This window comes from Gossypium hirsutum, chromosome D03 (assembly GCF_007990345.1).
Source record: "Gossypium hirsutum isolate 1008001.06 chromosome D03, Gossypium_hirsutum_v2.1, whole genome shotgun sequence".
NCBI lineage: Eukaryota > Viridiplantae > Streptophyta > Magnoliopsida > Malvales > Malvaceae > Gossypium > Gossypium hirsutum.
Genome location: NC_053439.1, coordinates 19,013,776 through 19,020,500, shown reverse-complemented (window position 1 = coordinate 19,020,500; position 6,725 = coordinate 19,013,776). Strand labels below are relative to the sequence as shown.

General features: G+C 34.3%; 1 non-coding gene across 1 annotated transcript; it reads right to left on the bottom strand.

Annotated features, from left to right (window-relative positions):
- Positions 1 to 5,986: 5,986 nt before the first annotated feature.
- LOC121215678 (small nucleolar RNA R71) lies at positions 5,987 to 6,093 on the bottom strand. Its single transcript, XR_005911654.1, has one exon. It is a non-coding gene; the product is annotated as a small nucleolar RNA R71 (small nucleolar RNA).
- Positions 6,094 to 6,725: the final 632 nt, after the last annotated feature.

Below are 6,725 nucleotides of genomic sequence, written 5' to 3'. Positions count from 1 at the left end.
CGTCCCATTCCCGACTCTTAAGGAGGATCTAAGAATGGTGCGTTATAGCTTTAAAGTCTTTTCTTGCCAGGAATGTAATAGCTGGAATCACATGTTTACAAAAATAGTTAGGTATTTGCTATAGCGGTAATATATAAAACATGTAAGCTTAAGGGCCCAAAAACATTAAGAACATAAAATTTAATTGGAAATGTTTAAGGAGAGAGCATAGTTTAACGAATACAAATTTTAGTTACAAAATATTGTTATTCACATTTCAAGCCTTGACACCTCCCTCTTTTGTCATGTAGAATACAAAATCAGTATAAGCCAAACACAGTATGTATCCTCTAGGGTAGTCATTGAGGGTTCCTTTACATATTTAGTGGTCCTGAGAAAATCAAATAAACGGGTAAGTTCATAGAACTTAGTGAGTTCTAAATCGAGCCTTAGAATATCTATAGGTTATACAAACAGAAGGACTCTTCCCAACTTAGTGGGACATATAGTTCGCCCATTAATGAAGACACCACACAAATTGACTTCATGTAGCTGGCCTATTGGCGAATACCGAACTTACACAAAATTTAACAGAATATGACTCATTTTGGCACGTAAATTATGCCCATGTGTTAATGCAGTCAACCTCCTTCGCGCTAGCCAAAAACCCTAGCCCGTGTTCAGAGATTGTAATGTATGTTTGTTCATTCTTTCTTTTCTTTGTTACGTTTTGGCAATCTGGTTTGCATTACACTTGCCTTAATAAAGGCTACATAATATCAATCATGTATTGGGATCTACCAGGTGAATGCTCTTCTCAATGAAGACAACGCCATGAGTTCACTAATTTTGTTGTAACCATATGGTTCATTTTTTAGAGTAAAGTGGGTAATGACTCAGCACGAAGTAAGGCCCTTTCATTTCATACACAAACATAAAAAGCTAGACTCTTCACCAGACAAGTAAACTTACCATGATCCAGACATGTACAACACACAGAGGGTATGAAGGAATTCACCAGAAAATGCAGTAGGGACTAAACAACATGTCCCTTACCTTTGTCTCGATAGCTTTTGAGAGTTTTTTAAGCTATAACATAAATAGTTAATTCATCAGATCATGTTTTTCAGAAAAACTACACAAGTTTTCAAGAACACTAAATCAGGAAACCTACAATTTGGAAGTGTCCTTCCTTTAATCTTTAGTTTGTTCCTAAAGCATGAAACCCTAGGGTCTCGTAAATAATTAAGGAAAAAACTAGAGTTTCATCGTTATATACCAAGTTTCACGACAGTGAAGTTAGCTGATTACATGATTAATCCTTCAAACAGGCCTTGTCTCTAATGCTTTCCTAGTAAATGTAGAGAGAATTGCTAAAAGGAAGTATGAATTGACAGAGAAAGTAAATAACTTGTTTCAAAAGCTATGAGTGGCTTTATATGGGTGTACACAAAAGGAAAATTTAGTGGACAAGCTTATTTCCCTCCACTAACCTTCCATCGATACTCGAGACTAATAGTTTTCTCTCTTGGCTTAAATGCATGTCCTTTCATTTTCAAAAGCTTTGTCCAATCCTGGCTAGTCTTCATTAGGCCAGCTAAATATGTTAACCACATAATAAGATAATAAAATATTTATCGTTCCCATTAGACTAGGGGTTTCACAATTGGACTTACTATTTTCTTCTATTTGCTGGGGCGACGTATACTCCATTGAAGAGTCCACAAAACCTTAGAGCTCGCCTTACTCAAGGCTTTGCCCAAGGGCACATTCATAGACCTTAAGTACTTTAATAAATTTCTAAGAATTTTCTTACTCTATGGTCACACTATAAGCTTTAGTTCAATTAACAATACTCGAGTACTACACTTCGCCGGGCAAGATGTTACAACTCTCCCCTACCTTGGAAATTTGTACCCCAAATTCATACCTGAAAACAATTGTTGATACTGTTATTTCATTACGCTCTCCCTTTCCCAAGTGGCTTCCTCAGTGTTGTGATTTCTCCATAGTACCTTTACTAAGGGAATTCTTTTATCCCTCATCTACTTGACTCTTTGGCCGAAATACGGACTAATTCTTCTCATAATATAGGTTTGGTTCAATCTCAAGCTCTTCATTTTGTACCACATGTTCAGGGTTGGATCTATACCTTTGCAACATTGATACGTGGAAGTGGAAACATGAAAATGTACACACTTTTTCATGCCCTTTTTAACTCAAATTCATGCAGTTTCGAAAATATTCTTGTCGAAAAATTTATAATTATTATAAAGTAAGTATTTTGTACTTAAATTATTAACATGTTGAATTTTAAATAATTTTATATCAAATTTTGATTAATTTTGATTATTTTCGATAGATATGCACAAAGGATGAAAAACGGCTCGGTGACACCACTGAAGCGCAAAATTGAGAAGCAATTTTGAAGCTTCAAGGCGAAATAATTTTTCATCCTAAGACAGTCCAAATTATGTGTATTAATTCATAATATAATTAATTTTAATTTTAATTCAATTTAATTTGTGTTAAGTAAATTATTTATAATTAATTATGAAAAGTGGCCAAGTTGAGCTGAACTGAAAAAATCGATTGAACCGAGCACTGGGCAGCCCAAAACCGTCCCACATGCTGACCCAATCAACTTGTTTGGATGATTATTTGGCTTGAAAAATAGCCCTTGAAGACTCTTTCAAATTGCATTCAGACCCCTCCACTATTTATGTCTTTCTAGATTTGCCCCTACCTTAAAATAGCAGGTTTGAAACCTTCAAACTTGCCACATGTGTGGCTGGCCATTGGGGGACTCTATGGGTGTTGATTTTTGCTAATTTTAAAAACCATCTCAACCTATAAATACCCTTCCTTTCTACTCACTGAAAACACATCTCAAACCCATTCATTTCTGCACTTCTTTTTTAGTTTTCTCTCTTCACTCCCTTCTATTGTTCTTCATTTTCTTCCCTATTCTCTTGCCGATTTTACCTCTTGAAAAAGAGTTATTCGACTACCATTTGGAGCAGCATTCAAGTGTTCATGGAAGCCTCAGTTCAACAAGAACAAGTGGAGAAGGAGGAGTGGAGCAAACTAGTCAAGCCCTGGGGAAACACTAGATTTGATTCTTGTTCCTTACCCTTTTAATTTTATTGTTGTTGTTATGAACATGTCTATAAATATTTGTAATTCTTATATGTTTAATTTAATTAATAAGGTTTAATTTTAATATGTGTTAGGTTGATTGCATTTCGTCCACTTGAGTTATTAAAATTGTGTTTGCGTTGTTATAGGGCTCGGTGGAACGACAAAAATGTGCAAGTGTACACAATCGCAACAAGTAATAAAGTGACAAGTAAATGTTGAGTTATCGTACCCACTGGGATTGTAAAAAAAATATTTATGAAATTAATGTTAAAACACTTTGGTGATGAAAAATATTTTGGTTTATAGATGATTAAAAACCAAGGGTTAAAATCTAAGAAAAAAATTTAAAAATAAAAAGGTTCTAATGCATAATTTCAAATAAGGTTTAATCAAGATGATATAATTGTGTTGGATTAATTACATTCCTTTAACTTAGAATTATTAAACATATGTTTGTCCTATTACGAACAAATTTACGGCAACTCAGTAATTTGCTAGCTACTGTTCATACATACTTATTAACTTAATCAATGTCTTGAATATTTTTCAATGTTAATCCAAGCGATGAATCAATCTTCACAATCATATAAAAGATCAAGTGAGGTAACAGAGTATTTATACCTTCAAACAATTTAATCACAATAATCTTGCAAGTTATGCAAGGCATATGTATCGCCAAATACAATGCTAAATTAACTTCAGCTACCTTAGAAGAATAACATGCACTGAATAAGTATTGTGTCGATTAATTACAATTTCAATCCATTTAAATAATTAATTCATTATTTATCTAACAATTAATATTGCAAGAATAACTTAAGCATGATTTTACTTAATCAAGCATCATATCGAGGCCTATAACAGCACAAACACAATTTTAATAATTCAAGCAGACAAAATATAATCAACCCAACATGGATTAAATTCAAGCTAGAATGATTAAAATAACCATTTCAATAGCATAAATAGTCATAAACATGTTTGTCAAAACAACAACAAAATTTAAAGAGATAGGGAACAAGAAGCAAATCCGGTGTTTCTCTGTGGCTTAACTGATTTCTCTGTTCTTCGTTCTCCGTTGTCCTCAGCTATCAAGGTGGCTTATGAACACTTTAATTGCTACTCAACAATGGCTGATGAGAACCTCTTTCCCAAGAGAAGAAATCGACAGTTGAACAAAAGGGAAAATGGGAAGGAAAAGTTAAGAGAAAGTGAGAGGAGAAGAGAGAATGAAAGTGTGAGAGATGAGTTGAATGATCAGTAAGGGGTGGCTTTTATAGCTGATTGTGGCTGCTAAAAATAGCAAATTCCATCAGCCAAAGCGACCTCCCTTGGCTGGCCACACACATGGAAAATTTGAGAAATATTATAAATTTTCGTGTTTCCACTCGACAAGATGTTTGATTAAGTAAAACCCTGACTAAGTTATTCTTACATTACAATTATAAGGTAACTAATGAATTAATTATTTAAACGGAATAAAATTGTAATTAATTGACACGGTATTTAATCAGCGCATGTTTAATCAGCTAAGGTAGCTGAGGGTTAAATTAACAATGGTATCTAATGATGCATTAGCCTTGCATAACTTGCAAGACTATTGTGATTAAACTATTTAAAGGTAGAAATACATTGTTACGTCGCGTAATGTTTTATGTGCTTATGAGATTGAATTAATTGTTTGAATTGGCATAAAGATATGTACAAGAGATTATTTTAATTTCATAAGTATGTATGTACATTAACACATTTGCTTATTAAAATTTGTTAATCAGTTGAATTGACATAAAGATATAGTCAAGAGATAAATGGATTTCGATAGGTAAGTATGTTCATAACTTAGCAAATTACTGAGTTGCCGTGAATTTATTCGTAACAACATGAACATGAGTTTAATAATTGTAAGTTAAGAAATGTAATTAATCTAACACAATTATGTCATCTTGATTAAAATCATCTTTTGAAATCGTGCATTGGAAATTTAATTTTAATTTTATTTATTTTACTTTAATAAAATTTTAGTTTTTAATCACCTCTTCAAATCAAAATATTTTTCTTCACCAAAGTGTTTTTAAAATTGCATTCATAAATAATTCTTTTCACAGTCCCTATGGGTACGATAACTCGACATTTACTTGTCACTTTATTACTTGTTGCGATTGTGTACACTTGCACATTTGCGTCGTTCCAAGTCTTTGACGCCGTTGTCAGGGACTGTTTTAAAAAGTATTTATTTGTGAATTTGTTAATTTTGTGTTTTGGTTAATTTTTCTGTTCAATTTTAACATAATTAATTTTTCTATGTTTGTTTCTGGTGTTTATGAGTATTGACCGAATTATCAATTTACTCCCCGTAGACCTTGAGATTGAAAGAACTTTTCGACAGTGAAGAAGACAAGCATGTCAAAGAAGGGCCGAGGAGATGAACTTTGAAAATCCAAATCAAGGAAACTGAGCAAACCCTGCTCAAAATCCTATCCTTATTGCTGATGATAGGGATAGAGCTCTAAAATAGTATGTCGTGCCAATGTTTCATGATCTTAATCCGGGTATTAGGAGACCTAAAATTGAGGTACAACAGTTCGAGCTGAAGCAAGTCATGGTCCAGATGCTTTAGACAGTGGGCCAATTCAGTGGAATGCCTACCGAAGATCCTCACCTGCACTTAAGACTTTTCATGGAGGTGAGCGATTCTTTCCAGTTAGTCAGAGTACCCAAAGATGCACTACGATTGAATCTGTTCCCATATTCGCTAAGGGACAGAGCTTGAGCCTGGTTGAACTCATTGCCACCAAATTCAATTTCCACATGGCAAGAGTTAATAGAAAGATTCCTCATGAAGTATTTCCCTCTTAGCAAGAAGGCTAAGTTGAGGAATGAGATCACTACTTTCCATCAAATGGATGATGAGTCCTTGTATGAGGCATGTGAAAGGTACAAAGAAATATTACGAAAGTGCCCTCATCACGGAATCTCACATTGCATCCAACTCAAGACGTTTTATAATGGTTTCAATGCTTACACGAGGGTGGTAGTCGACACTTTTGCTAACGATACTCTCCTTTCTAAGTCTTACAATGAGACTTATGAAATCATTGAAAGGATTTGCCAGCAACAATTATCAATGGCCAACCAATCAAGCAGCTTTAGGAAGATGAGTGACTAGAATACATGAAGTAGACACTCCTCCCACTTCACTCGCATCTTAGGTATTCTCAATTTTCTTAATGCTTAAAAATTTTACCATTAATGGGTTTCATAGTTTTACAGCGCAACCACTGAATTAATTTGAAAATATAGTCTGTGTCTATTGTGGGGAAGTACATCTGTTCGAAGAATGTCCGTTTAACACAGAATTCGTTTATTAGATGGGTAACCAAAACCAAAACCAGGGAAGGCAAGGACTACAATCCAATTCCTATAACCCATCATGGCAAAACCACTCTAATTTCTCCTGGAGTAACCAAGGGGCTGGACCCAGTAACAAATACGCCTAACCTAGACCGATCCAGCCACCTATTTTTACCCAACAAGTTCAGAAAAAACCTCAAGCTGAACCATCCAATGGCTTAGAAATCTTGTTGAAGGCATACATAGTGAAGAAT